Source organism: Notechis scutatus, chromosome 4 (genome assembly GCF_049901735.1).
Source record: "Notechis scutatus isolate UNSWTSFEM ecotype Mainland chromosome 4, rNotScu1.2, whole genome shotgun sequence".
Lineage (NCBI taxonomy): Eukaryota > Metazoa > Chordata > Lepidosauria > Squamata > Elapidae > Notechis > Notechis scutatus.
In genome coordinates, this window is record NC_142012.1 from 48,400,088 (window position 1) to 48,415,597 (window position 15,510).

Below are 15,510 nucleotides of genomic sequence, written 5' to 3' on the forward strand. Positions count from 1 at the left end.
GTGTAAACATAAATATCCACTTTATAAGTAGTAGATTATTAATTTACATTGAATAAGTGTCAATAGGTTGTAATTGCCCCAATTACAACTTCATCTTGAATCAGTTCATGTTATAAGTATAATGTTATGGGGTATTATTTAAAATTCTGATTCATGGTTGACATTTTTCCTCACTGATTTCAAATATTACAAATGCACAGAGTTATGAAATATGAATCCTGCGCATACTTCAAAATGGGGATTCCATTTAACAATATCTGCACAATTGAATTTCGGCGTATATTTCCCAGAAAACATTTCTGTACCAAGAATGCAAATATTACAAACACATGAGTTTATAGGTTAGTACGGTTAGTTGGTTCACTTCAAGTCCTCACAAAATTACAAACTAATGCACTGTTATTCCTAAAATTCATATTTCATATTTCTGCTTTTAGACTATTTTTTCCTCCAGCTTTATTATTGTCATTATTCAGAATTAACTCTCCTATCCAATCCCATGTTTTGAGCATTTTTTTCATTCATTGGTTTTCCATTTGTCCTTGACCAGTTATTGTGTATTTTTCTCAGCCTGAAGGATTGCAGCCAAAATGATACTTTTAATCTCATTTTCTTTTTTCCAATCTGCATTTTTTATATTTGCCATTTGCAATTAATGTATCCCATAAGTGTTTCATGATATAAATGTTTCATTTGCTCAGTGGATTAATGTTGAAAAATGTAATAATACTAATACATATTAAATGAGAGAGGGATTCCATTTATGTCTTTGACATCAGCAATTTCAGAAGGAACAAGGACAGCAAGATTATCAGAACTTTTAACTACAATTTACTGGTAAGTACAACTTTAGCTGATTTTTTTTTAGTACATGAAATTGATTAAAATAAATTCTCCAATTAAACATAACTTAATTTTTAATCAAAACATATGTCAACATTTGATAATCTATATCAAATCAAGAACACATAAAAATTGCTTTTGGTAAATTCTGATTTAAAGAATTTTGAGACCAAAGTTATTTGACTGAGAAGCTATTTGAAAATCATACATTGGTCTCTGTTTTATACTTTATTAAAGGATATTATTATTATTATTATTATTATTATTATTATTATTATTATTATTATTATTATTATTATTATTATTATTATTATTATTATTATTATTATTATTATTATTATGGTTCATTATATAGGCAGCCAGATGTTTAGAGCTGATTTAGCATTTTTGTTCACCTATTGCAGTGTGGCTAACCTTTTCGACACTGAGTACCAAAATGGAGCGCCCACATGTGTGTGCGCATGCCAGAAACTGTAAGAGCAGCTCCCTGACGTGCATGCGCATGAGTACCGGAAACCAGAGGCTTAGCTTCCCGGCACATCCAGGAACGCCGGCCACCTGGTCTTCTGGTTTCTAACATACATGCACACGTGAAGACCAGCTGGCCATTGCACGCATGCACTCTGTGGAGCTGCTCTTTCAGTTTCCAGTGCTCCCACATGCGCAAAGACTAGCTGGCCAGTGCACGCATGTGCTCCAGGGAGCTGCTCTTCTGGTTTCCTGGTGGGGGGGTTGTCTGCCCATGGCTTTTCTGTTGCTCTGTTTATGAAGAAAATATCTCTGAAATAATAATTCAATGAATCATGCATTGTCTAGTATGTACAGAATCAGGTATGTATATCTATATGTATCCCTATCTATATGTCCACACACATACATACACATACATACCAATATGTTTCATTGAATTGGTGTGTTTTGTATTTTGGCTTTTCTAATATGGCAATTCAAAATTTGTAAAATATTTCACCTGAAATGTACAATATTATTAATTTTAGTAATTCTTACCCCTAAGAAATATTAAATAATCTACTTTTGTTACAACATAAATAACCTACAGAGTATGAAATTCAAGTTTATTGATGATATCATAATTCAAGTATTGTCTAATACTTGTCTAAAATTAATGTCACTGTTCATGAATCAAAGTAAATAGTCCTTTGAGGAGGTTTTTTGCTGCTACTTGCCAAATTAATAATATCTACTAGTTATTTCTTTTTTTAAAATCACTGGAAACATTTAGAACTATAGTGTCAAAACACTGAAAAGTCTTAAAGTATTACATACAGCTAAAAATAATGTATAATATCTTTGAAATATTTATCAAGTATATGTGGTGATATCTCACTAGTTTTGGGTGTTTAGTGTCCAATGTGGTGCTTGGTTTCCTAGTTCTTTTTATAATATGTAATGCATATTAATTAATCTGAGAAGACATGGCTAATTCTACTGTCTTTTTCTTTTCTTTTCTTTTGTGAGATGGGCAATCATATAAATATGATACATATATAAACAGAATTGCCCAGTTGCTATACAAAGCAGAAAAGAAAGTACTACATGGACCCTAGATAGTAATTTTCCCATTTCTTTCTTATACATGATTGGATGGATTGGGTTTATTTTGGTATTGAACATTTTAAAAATACTGCCAGTTCTTTTCTAATGATAGTCATAATGCAATAGGGTTGTCTTAAAATACTGTCATAGAAGCATGGTAGAGATTTTAGACAACACTAAATAGGAGATTTATTCCTGCATGAAACCAGAAACGGTATTGAATCTTGGTGAATTAATTTGAAAAACAATCTGTACAAATGAGTATAAAATTTACCATTGACTGAATCCAAACTAATTGTATTTTCATAGATAATGCCACAAAAAATGAAATGCCAACCTATTAAATTGCAAGCTCTTTCCCTTTCTTAGAGTGGAAGATCAAGCAGTACCTATTGCCCAGAAAAGTTTATGTAAAGTTTAATCAATTTTAGATTGAGTTTTTATCTCAGATAGTAAGCTCTTGATTGTACAATTCTTTCAAAATTGCTAGTGTTGAAATTTTAATCACAAAGCAGGAAGTGTGACAGCATCTGGCATGCAACAGCAATTCCTTTTTGCTTAATCTATATTTTCAGGATTATCTTCTATTTAATGTCTCCAGTTGGATTATTTACCAAAATTAATGCTTACAACATATATTCCTGTTGTCCTGTCTGTTTGCTGATATTCAACTTGTGTGATAGGTAAAGGGTTTGGCATGACATTTCAAGCCTAATTAAATATTTGCTTAGTGAATAATATCATTAAACAGCTGCTTCAATATATGGCAAATGTTAAAGATATCTTTTATGTTACCAAATGCAATTTGGGAACTTTAATTACAATATCTAACAGTTTAGAAAAGTAAAGAAGGGTGCATCTTAACATTATTTCTACATAGAAAAAGCTAGATATTTGATGGAAATCTAGATGGAAATTTGTATCTCGTAAAGCCAAGCTGACCAGCTGCTAATTTCAAAAATTAGCAATCGTATCATGTTCTATACTTTATAGGTAAAGATATACAGGTGCCAAAATATCTGTTTGCTATTAAAATTCTCATGACTGGGCAAAGTGGTACGTCATGAGGCATACCTTTTTGAACCAAGGTTCCTCAAATGGGCTAACTTACAGGATGTGTTCAAAATCCAGAACCTATAAACATATAAACAACCCAACACTATTTATTACACTGTTTGTTCAGCTCTTTCAGTTATTTATAAAAATAATAAATGTGGAATATAAATAAATAAAGACTGTACATATTTTGATGTTTGCATGAGGATTTTCTTAAAAACATTTCCTCTTTTTGATACCTGATTAGGTTCATATATCTACTCTTTCTCTGGTTGATTTAACTGTAATACTTTCTCCTGTGCTGCTTGTAAACATCAGTTACTAAATGTAATGTCCAAGATAAAATATGACTGCTGTTATTATCAAGTAAGCCAGAAATGTTAGAAAATAAATTTTTATTTCTAAAAATATTACAAAAGTTGTAAGCAATTTGAATATAGTATTGATCTCACAATGCACATCAGTAAATTCACCATAATTCTCCACAAATATTTTTATCTCATTCCAAATTAAACTCTTGTTGAGATACATCTGGTCCCAACTAATTAATGCCTTCTTTCTATGATTTGCTATTCATAGTCAGGGACATTTCTCAAAAAACACAAAATACCATATAAAGACAAAATGTATGCCAACAGCTGCTCAAGTACCTTAATTAGCACTTCTTTACATTAGTTTTGGAATATTTAAATGTAGAGTTGTAATTGCAGGAATGTTACAATCTTGGATGGCAAACCTCAGATAAAGAATGTTTCCAAGCAAATACAACTCAGGTAAAAAAGTCACTAATCTAAAGGAGGATTAGAGAGAGGAAGTAAACATACGTTAGACTTTAACTAGAGATAATTAATTGTATTAATTACTGTGCTAAACAGTAACGAAAGTTAAGCAGTAACCAAAGTTAACCAATGATGGAGGATAATTAAAAATGTATATAAATGCAAGACTAGACTCCAATAAAGATCATCATGATTCAGTTGTTCATGATCAAACAACTCGACTGCCTCATCATTACAACATTTAAATTATACAGAAATGTATAATTAAATTTATTGAAATGATCTTGCTGTATATTTACCATGTTGAATATTTTCATTCAACATATGACATTTGTGAAATGTCACATAGAACAATTTCCTGGAAGCTATGGGTTATTCATCCTGCTAATGGTTGAGTAGGATCCTAACCTTCACTTATCCTGTACATTGTAATAGCATTTTGTTTTTTTCTAATTGTATATGACAGGTATTCATATGACTGAATGTATGACTATAACTACTTGTCAATTTTCATCATCTCTCACTGAAGTGAGCATTTAAAGTCACAATTGTAATTATAAAATGCATAGTTTAAAAAAACAGTAAAGGTTGTATTCTACAAAGCATTTGGAATCATTTTAAATGAATGTATATGAGTACACATATACACACACATATATACAGTATATGCTTATTTCAGTGTCAAATGTTCTATATGTGATGTGTTACAAATCAAATTAATTTTCTTAATTTGCTACAATGGTAATGATGATAAATACCATGCTGTCAAGAGCTACTTCATGAAGATGTAAATAAAAACACAAATTAGGTTTTGTGTGTTTCCTAGAAATCAGATTATGTATCGACTCTGTCTTCATTTACAATTGTCTATTACTTCCCAATGCATGTTTCTCCCCAATCTGCATCACTGAATTGTCCTTCCTGACTGCCACTACAATTCTTCTCTCAAAGTTTCTCACGTATCATTACCTAGTACTGGGGTGGGATTCAAATTTTGTAACAACCAATTCTGTGGGCATGTCTTAATTTGTGGGCATGGCTTGGTGGTCACGTGACTGGATGGATGTGATTTGATGGTCACATGACCGGGTGATTGTGGCTAGGTGGCCATGTGACTGGCAAACCAAATACAAGTGGTCCTTGCTTAATGGCCGGTTGCTTAGCAAGTGTTCTAAATTATGATTGACCCCCCCAGAGCTACTTGATCTGTTTTTGGATGTTTGATCTGCTTGATCTGTTTTGACAGCCATGCAAACACACACACACATACACACACACACTCCCTTCTAACTCTGCTATTCTATGAGGATCTCCTGCTGGAGCAGGTGGTTGGTGACTTTCGAGATCCCTTCCAGGCCAGTCCTAGATAGCTGTGCTGTTTCTAAGAGTCTTCTGAAGCCAGGGTTTGTATCCGTCCTTCCTCTCCTTTTTTATCTCTCCCTCCCTCCTTCTATGTATTTATCTATCCATTCATATATCTCATTCACTTTCTCCTCTCTCCCCCTTTCTTTCTTTCTTTCTTTCTTTCTTTCTTTCTTTCTTTCTTTCTTTCTTTCTTTCTTTCTTTCTTTCTTTCTTTCTTTTCTTTCTTTCTGTCCCTTCCTTCCATCCATAACTTTCTTTGTCTATACCTTTTCTTCCTTTCTCCCTTTTTCTTTCTTTCCCTTTTCCCTTTCTTTTCTTTCTTGTCTCTTTCTTCTTCTTTCTCTCTCTCTCTTTCTTTCCCTTTCTCTCTCTCCCTCCTGTCTTTCCCTCTCTCTTTCTCTTTCTTTCTCTCTCTCTCCCTCTTTCTCTCTTTCCCTCTCTCTTTCCCTCTTTTCCCTCTCTCTTTCTCTCTTTCTCTCTTTCTCTCTCTCTTTCTCTCTCTCCCTCTCTCTTTCCCTCTCTCTCTCTTTCTCTCTCTCTCTTACTCTTTCTGTCCCTTCCCTTCCTCCTTCCCTCTCTCCTTCTAAAGCTAGGAGAGCCACCTGAAATACACACACACACTTTCAACATCGCTTGTTAACTTACGTTCTTCCTGGCCAGTCTCCTAGAGTCCCAGGGACCAGGTGCAATTGCTCATTCTCACCCAGTCCTGCGCTGCCCAGAAAAGCTGACAGGCAAGGTTTCTGGGTCCAACAAAAGGGCTGGGGGTGGGACCTCCTCCCCTCCCTCAAGAGCCCACCCCACCGGCATCCCAACTGCCTGGAAACTTACCTTCCTCCTGTGGCTGGTGGCAGAGGGAAAGGTGAGCCAGCCAAGGCAGAGCCTTTGCCACTCGGCTACCTGCCAGCCTGCATCTTATCCCCTGCTCAGGTTCTCTACAGCTGCTGGGAGGAGGTGTAGGGAGCAACCAGGAAGCACGCGTCCACCTGCATCATCCCTCTGCCAGCCCCCCCCCTTCCTCGCCCAGCCAAATGTTTTAGCCAAGTGCAGGCCGCCGAGGAAGATCCTCTCTCACGAGGCTTGACTTGCACTATTCTCACAGAATGCGGCCTGCATTCAGCCAAAGCACGCAGGCCGGCAGGCGGTAGAGGGAAGGGGCGGCAGGCCAAAGGTGCAATAGGAGCCTGGGGGCATAACGTTGTGCTCCCTGGCTGCCCCCACCCCACCCCTAGCAGGCAAGGCCAAGCAGCTGTGGAGAGGCAGGGGGCGAGATGCAGGCTGGTGGGGACCCAAAAGGTGACAGATCAGGCAGGTCGCCTTCCTCTCTGCCACCAGCAAGCCAGATAAGCTGGAGGCTGGGGACAATTGTGGGGGGAAGCTTGCTAGGCCATGAGTGCCGCATGGGCGGCATTGGTGGCTAAGCCATCCAGGCAAGTGGGGTGGGGGGGGGAATTGCTAGGCATGGTCAGCTAAGCAAGCCAGACAGGGATGGGGGGCAGCTAGCTGGGCCACAAGTGCTGAGGGAAGCAGCATGGCGGTGGCGGCCTAGGCCAGCCCAGGAATCAGGACTCAACTGGGGCTTGTGGCGGCAATGGTGACAAGGGCGAGGGCGGCAGCAGTAGCATGGTGGTGGCAGCCTAGGCTGGCCCAGGAGTCAGGACTCAACTGGAGCTGGCAGCAGCAGCAGCATGTAGGCAACCTAGGCTTGCAGAGCCTCCTTTACCTAGGGAGATCATGGTGGAAAGTGGACAGCAATGGCTGGCAGGCGGGCGAAGACAGACTGCAGGCAGCAAGGGTGCATGGTGAGGATAAGGAGGGGTGGGATGGGGTGGGCGGGGCTAGAATGCAGTCAGCTTGTCACCCATGTGCACAATGTCATGCATGCACGATAAGGACTGACTGGGCAGGGAGCGGAGAAGCAGGTGGAGGGGGTAGGGCTAGCCAGCAGCCCGGTTTACCAGTTCTCCGAACTACCGGAAATCATAACCACCGATTCTACCGAACTGGTCTGAACTGGTAGAATCCCACCCCTGCCTAGTACACCCTTGCCATCTCCTCATTAGAAAAATATTTACAAAATGCAACTTTGCAAAGGGTGATTTATGTGTGGAGGAGGCAATCTGCCACAAATCTGAAGAGCCCAGTATTTCCACTGCAACTTTCATCATATGGCTAAGTAGGCAAATCATTCTCAGTTTAAAATGTGGCCTGCCTGTTCAGCTGGGTGAACAGCTCAATAGAGCTGTCCTCTGGCTGTGCATATTGTTTTCTGTTGCACATATAAGCACCAGCTTTGACAAGCTGTTGCTGATATGGGTCTTTTTTTCACTCACTGAAGTCAAAAAGAAAAATTCCATAATCCTTTGTTCTGTTATCCTCATGACATGACTTTGAGGTACTCATTATTGCACGCCTTCCAGGTCAAAGAATCATAGAAAGAAGATTCTCAATCATGCATCTAGAAGAATTTTCCAACAGCCACTTGAAGAAAATAACAAGCTGTTTCTATTAGTACAACTCGCCAGGCTTGGTGTGTTTGATTTTTCATTCAGTGCTCCAACAATACTTTTTGGTCTATGACACAGAGAAAAACTGAATGAGAAATTAAATAGAATCAGCATACTCATTCCATTCAGCTGCATGTTGCATTTTACTTTATTGTCCTAATAAAACACCATTTAAAAAGTTCTTTTGTGCTCTACTTTCTGGGCACTTCCTTTTTTTCTCTTCCTTTCCTCTCAGTTTACCAAATTTAAAAACATCCAAAGAGACCAAGAAATGGCTAGTGAAGGCTATACCATGCTGAATATCAGCAGGGACTTTTCTAAAGAGCTTCAATTTTTCTCTGAGTGTCAGAAAACCACATTATTACATCCAGCTGCAAGCTGTTTTGATTGAGCTGAAAGTCTGATTTAACTTAATACAAATGGCAAATTGCTCTTTTATTTATCCTTGAAAATATATGTAGCTGTGAAGTACTACATTTCCTGGTAGCCTTGAAAAAAAACTGCAATAGAAATTATGGGTTTCTAAAATATACTCTTATGTGTCAGCAAAAGTTATGAATATGCTTATTTCCAAGTGCAAGGAATAGTAAAAGTACTTTGGCAGTCATCAACTCCTATTTAGCTAGAAATAAGTACACCATTTTTTTTCTCAGCATCCTCATCAGCTGTTGTTGAGAGATAATGGCTGTTAAAAATTGCATGCCATCTGGCCACCTATTTAGGTCATCTATTTTGAAACTACTGTTTTACATATTTTGCTACACTATTGCTTGCTGAGTAATAAAATAGCAGTGCCTTTATTTTCAAAATTAAAATATAGATCTGATAAATCAATGAAATCCATATGGAACACAAACTCTCAATGCTTTTTCCTGACACAGAACATTGCTAGAAATACAGTAAGGTAAAGATAGATGTTCTCCTTGCACATACGTGCTAGTCATTTCCAGTTCTAGGGGGCGATGCTCATCTCCGTTACAAAGCCAAAGAGCCAGCACTGTCCGAAGATGTCTCCTTGGTCATGTGGCTGGCATGACTAAATGCTGAAGGCGCATGGAACACTGTTACCTTCCCACCGAGGTGGTCCCTATTTTTCTACTTGCATTTTTACATGCTTTCAAACTGCTAGGTTGGCAGAAGCTGGGACAAGTAACAGGAGCTCACTCCATTATGCAGTGCTAATGATTTGAACCGTTGAACTGCTGACCTTTCTAATCGACAAGTTCAGCGTCTTAGCCACTGAGCCAGCACATACAGTAAATAATTACAAAAGAACATCTTACAAAAGAACAGATTAATGCTTATTCTATAACGGCCTTACTGAAAATATATGTAGATAATTCTTCATTAGTTATGCCCTATTAAACTCTACATCTTTTTCCTAAATATAAAAAGATTAGAGGTTGGTCAAGATTCCCCAAGATATTTTGTACTAGGATGTGCAGGTTTTCAGATTGAAATTCCATTAGCTGCTTTAGGACTTGGGGGGAAACTATTCACAGCATCTGTGCCTTTGCAAGAAAAGACACAGCTGCTTAGTGTACTCCAGACAGATGTGGCATTTTTTAATCACATATCCTAAAGCACCTGAAAAAAGCTGAGTCTCTGTATATCTCTATTATTAATCTGATCAGCAAATACTCTTGTTGCTCTTCTAAGTTAACTGTTTTCTAGACTTTTATAATAAAGAATGAACTGTACACCTAAGTAAGGTTTCACAGCTTTTATATTTCTTTTGTTCTGCTACACTGAGATTTAGGCAAATCTCCCAAACAATGTAAGGAATGTAACCATTATGTGCTTCTTGATTTGCAGGATAGCCATCTTGGCTGAGCCTCGAATGGTTCCCTGTGACTAGAGATATTCCCTGCATGAGAAGGCAGAGTTTATACCTGCTTTCAATATTAAAGGAAAATGTTTGCAAAAGATAACGTTTAAATCTGGGAACAGATTTTGGAATTACTAAATTGAAAATTAATTGCAATTGATTAGAGTCAAATTTATACGACCGCCCATCTTACTCAAAGTGATTCTGATCAGTACACAATGAAACCAAGATTAAAACATTCAATGAAATCAATTAAATAATAAATATGGATAAATACGAAGTAGAGCAAGATCACAAGAGGGGAAATATTACATATAATATAGCCAGCACATAGATTCTGTGCATTGTGTTGTCCTTTATATCTCAAGCTGAAAAGGTTATTTGAAACAGGCAAGGGCACACTTTCCATCTCATTTACAATTCATCATATACTCTGAAAGAAACTGCCTCTTTTCCTGGGTTAACATAGTACCCGTGCAATCTATCAATCCTATAAAATAGACAATATTAGGAAACAAATGCTATCTTGGTCAAAGTATTTTTATTGGAATAGCTACATTAACAGAATGTTGTTCAATATGTTTCTCTCCTGCCTTCACCTTTATTTCTATGTGAATTAAGTGGGCTTATCTAAGATGTTTTCTCACATTAGATTCTTGGAATGGATTCAACACTTTTCTTGTTTTTCTGGGTGTATCAGCATAAGGCTATCAGGCTGGAAGAGGTAGTTTATCAGAATGTGGTTATTACTGTTTTAAAAACTCTGCTTGTTTTCTTTTGGTAAAAAAAATATGTTTATAAACATAGTAAAGCTTTAAGGATGACCAGATTGTTTTCTAACTTAAGTTCTACTCAATAATTAAAATAATAGAAACTGTAAACTAATGTTCAAGTTTTCTAAAACATAGATATTTATAGGACATTTGGATTGTTAAGATCCAGAAAGGAGATGGAGATTCATACTGTGGGATGTAAGAACCGAATTATTCAATACTCACAACACAGGAACAGGTCTGGTTCACAATTCAAAGGTTTATTAAAGAAAATAAGCGTTTGCAAACGGGCCTTCAAGTCCCTTCCCAAGTGGATTGGGTACAAGAAGAGCAAGCTTTCATATTCAAACAATACATTTTATACCCCTGCACAGAACATGCCACGCCTAAGAGGCCCTCCCCACATACCCCTTATTCTCTATATTCTAAACTACAAGCTTGAGGGTCAGAATGACATTGTTTTCTGTGTTTTAGTGTCTTATCTTGGTTTTGCTGCTGGGCTGCTGGGATTTACTTTGGGAGGATATTCCCTTGTTGCCTAGCCCTGGCCGATCTTCACGTTCTCCAAGAAGATTATAACAATGGATCGTGTACTTGTGACTGAACACATTTTAGGTTATAGGGTGGGGGTTTTATGCAGAAAAAGAGAAAAAGAGGAAGTTAACAAGAAGCATCAGAAAGAGCAAAAGAGGATCTAACTATATAAATTCCATTATAAAAGAGTAACTTATATTTTTTTTCATTCAATATCTGATACTAGCCTAATCCTTCTCTAATTTCCAATATCAATAGCAAAGATCTGCAAGGAAATTGCAACAATGAGGTTTTGAGTGATCAGAATAAGCTACTACCAACATTCATAAAGCAGAGCTAAAGCGTGTCTCTGCTCCCCTTACCTTGCTTTGCATTTCCAAGCGCATGAAAGCTTCTCACTAATATTGAATCCATAAGTGGCTATGTTATAACAGTAGGATCATCCATCAATTACTATCTCAAAACCTCATCCAAATTGTATAACTACACATGTGCAGATAAATGCATTTCAGAACCATAAATAAAATTCTTGAATCCATACAAAGACATGGGCATTTTGTGCTCAAGGTTTTCTTTTCAGAATATACTACATGTATCAAAGGGCCAATGTTGATGCACAGATAGCATGGAAGATGGATTCTATTTTTTGACTGCTATCCAAGAGATTGATCAGGTACTTACTTGACTGGTTTGGAAAGGGGAGTAGTAGAAGGTAATTGTCCTGGGCCTCACAAATGAAAGATATCACTCTAGAATAACCCAGAGTTTTGACATAATCAGATGAACCAATGTCTTTCATTCAAAGCAGCAAAACCTATTTAAAGTATAATGCCAAAAATTATTTCAATATTTTCACTTTTGCAATTTATCCCAATTATTGTGCTACTGATTTCAATGAACACAGAGCAATAAAGAAAAGAATTGCAATGTTGTAAGATGCAGAAAGAAAGCAGAAAGAATTCTGTATTGATCATTCTGTGTCTGGGTATCACAGAGCCTTAATAAAGCCCTAGAATTGTGCCTGTTTTAGCTACTGCAGTATTACAACCTCAATTGCTTTCAGATCATTCACTAAAACATTGATAATTTTTATTTTTAGAATGACATTATTTAATGTATAGTTTGCAAAATAAAAGTCCTGCTGAGTTTTATTTCACTTCCTTAACCAAATTACATTCATTAGTCACCCTGCTTGCTTCTAGTCTCAAACTGTACTTACCAACCTCGTTTATCAGTTGTCAATCTTTAAAAAGGAGGCCTTTCTTAGCTTCTTAAATGTCCTTGTCTAATTGTTAATGTACAATATGTCTTATCAAAGGATGACTATTTACGACAAAATCTTATCTTCCAGGTATTAAGAAGTTTACCTCATTTTCTCTTCCACTGGGAATTATACTTCCTCTTTAAAAGGTTTCTTCTGAGAATAGGACAAAAAGATAGGATGTTCTAGATAAAATATATGATAACTTTGACTTGAAACATGGCCATGTCTACTCACTTTAGTTTATGCAGCAGTACTGCTGTCATCATATGATAATCTGATGGACTTTGATACCTGATGGAAGGTAAACCATCTCTTTTCTACAGTTCAGCTGTACTTTATTTTCTTTCTAACTCAAACTGATCCTCAGAATTGGTTTTGAAATTTTTGATACCTGACCATAAAAGTTATTCATTTCTCATAGGTTTTAGTTGGTATTTATACAGTTAATGATTATATATTGATGAAGATTTTTTTTTCTTCAAAGTTCTATTTGAAGCCAGAACGTTACACTTTTGTTGAAACTTCACATAGAGAGAGAATGCTAAGAGTGAAATGTACCAGATGAGATATTTTGCTCATTGTGCAAAATGCAAACAGTGCATCAAATGTTGAAATGTTTTATAAAATAAGAAAATGTACAAGAAAACACAGGGTCAACTAACGTGTCTCTTTGTAAATTAAAAGGATCATTGAAATTGCTCTATTAAAAGGACAAGATATAATTGAATTCAAGACCACAAATCAAATAAAAACTAATAAAATCAAATGCAGCAGCAACTGAAGGAGCAGCAACGTAACTAATGGGAGATATTAGGAAAATAAGAATCAGTGGCAGAAGATAAACTAAAATAAATGAAAGAAAAACACTGTCAGAAATAGAAACATGGCTAATATATAGTTCAAGAGCAAAAAATGTTCAACAATAGCAAATTGAGCAAGTATCATAAAAAAAAAAAACAATTGGTAGAAAATCATGAAAATAATCATCCTTTTCAATATTTTGCAAATCCCTCAAGACTGGCAATGCCATCAGGCCCAAGAGTCCTGGGGGCCTGGGGGTCCTAGGGACTGGAAATGGCTCCCTTACTGCAGTTAATATCATCATAATTGCTTGGGGTGGGATTCTACCAGTTCACACCTATTCACTAGAACTGGTTGTTAACATTCTAAGCAGTTAGGACAACCGGTTGTTAGAATAAATTACTGGCCTAATCCTGTAAGGAGGCAGGAAGGAAACATTCTGGTGTTCCTTAGAGAAACTGCCTCTCCACTAACCCTTATTACATTCTTGGCAGGACTAGACTTCTTTGCTGGTACTTTGCTTGTGTGGAATGACCATTCAAAATTACAATGGCACTGAAAAAAGCAACTTACGACCATTCTTCACACTTATGACTGTTGCAGCATCCCCATAGTCATGAGAGGCCAGGCGAGGAGATGGTGCCTCGATGTGAGTGATATTGAGTTGGCCACACCCAGCCATAACATGACCACCAAGCCACGCTCACCCAGTCACATGACCACCAAGCCACACCCACCAACTAAGCCATGCCCATAGAGCTGGTTGTTAAAAAAATTGAATCCGAGAGAAGGTGGAGCTTCGTCGCTGCGATACAGCTGCAATCTCAGGGCTCCAAGATCGCAGCTGGTCGGTCCCAACGGACCTAAACCGTCCCGTAGAGACAGTGACAGTAAGGGGCGCGTTCTGTAGATCTCTGGGACATCGCAAGTCCCTGGTTGATCCAGAAGAAGCCCTTTTACCATGGGCGGAGAGGCAGCCATTAAGCTGCTGAAGCTGGGACAGCTCCGGAAGGACGAGATAGAAAGAGAAGTGTATCGGCTGGTGAGGATCTTTTTTTTTTACTTGGGACTTAAGGACACCCTAGAATGAGAAGAAATCTGTAAAATCCTTGACAAAAATTGACTTAGCGGCGATTTTTTTTTTTAAGAATGTCAAAGTGAGACTTGGCTTTTTATTTTTACTTTTTTTTTCTCTTCATTGAACTTCTATTGCGATCTAGTCAATCAGACTGGTTTTTTCTTTTATATTTACTTGCTCTCTTTTCTCCTTTTTGACTGTTTATATTTTATAAAATAGAGGCCCCCTTTAGTATCTTTTTTTAAAATATACATAAATATATATATACTTTTTTTTCTTTTTAGGCTTTTTTTAGGGGGAAAAAGGTTGGTTGGTGGTTTTAAGAAATTTTGTGGTTTTAAGAAATTTTGTAACACTGCCAACTAGAGGCTTGAAAATATTTTATTTGAAGTTGAGAGCTGGGAAAAAAAATTCTTCTCAAGGCCACTGGAAGCGATAAGATAGAGGGAAGAGCACTGGAAGATGTTTATACAGGTGCTCTTTGGGACTTCTATTATCAATTGAATATTTGAATATTTGAAGCTTGGCTTTGAAATTTGTGGAGAAGCCAAATAAGAGCCTTGGATAAATAAAAGGCAGTGTGTGCTTTTTTTTTTTTTTATCTTTTATTAACTGTTTTATCCCTCCCCTCCAACCCCACAATATTTTGTAATATTGGTATACTTATTTTTTATTTTACCTCATTTTTATTTTATTTTTAAAGGGGAAGCCTCAGAATATTTGTTTTTCATTTTTTTTTTCATTGGGATATTTGCCTCTTTATCTCTACTTTTGACTTATTTCTATAGCTATTTTCCATTTTTTGAGGCCTTTCAATTGGATTAAGGTGGGAAGAACCTGAAGAACTCCTTTTTTTCCTTTTTCTTTGCTTATTATTTTTTAATATTGTTGGGCTTTATTTTGTCTTTTTTTCTCTTTATTTTTAATTTTTACTTTTGAATTACAATTGAGTATTTCACAACTGGATTAAGGTCTTGAAGAACCTGGAGAATTTCTCTTTTTTTAATTTTGGGCTTTTTACTTTTTACTGGCTTTTTTTTTTTTTTTTTTGGTGTTTTCCTTTTTCCTAATTGGATTACAATTGGTTACCTTATTAATTGGATTAAAAGAGCCGGAAGACTCTGA

The 15,510-nt window shown here is 36.8% G+C and overlaps 1 long non-coding RNA gene across 1 annotated transcript in view; it reads left to right on the forward strand.

The window, feature by feature from the left end:
- The first annotated feature begins 581 nt into the window (after positions 1-581).
- LOC148130729 (uncharacterized) overlaps positions 582-15,510 on the forward strand; it is a 40,415-nt gene continuing 25,486 nt past the window's right edge. The window contains exon 1 of the long non-coding RNA XR_015749612.1: positions 582-837. This is a non-coding gene — a long non-coding RNA (uncharacterized LOC148130729). The remainder of the gene's footprint in view (positions 838-15,510) is intronic.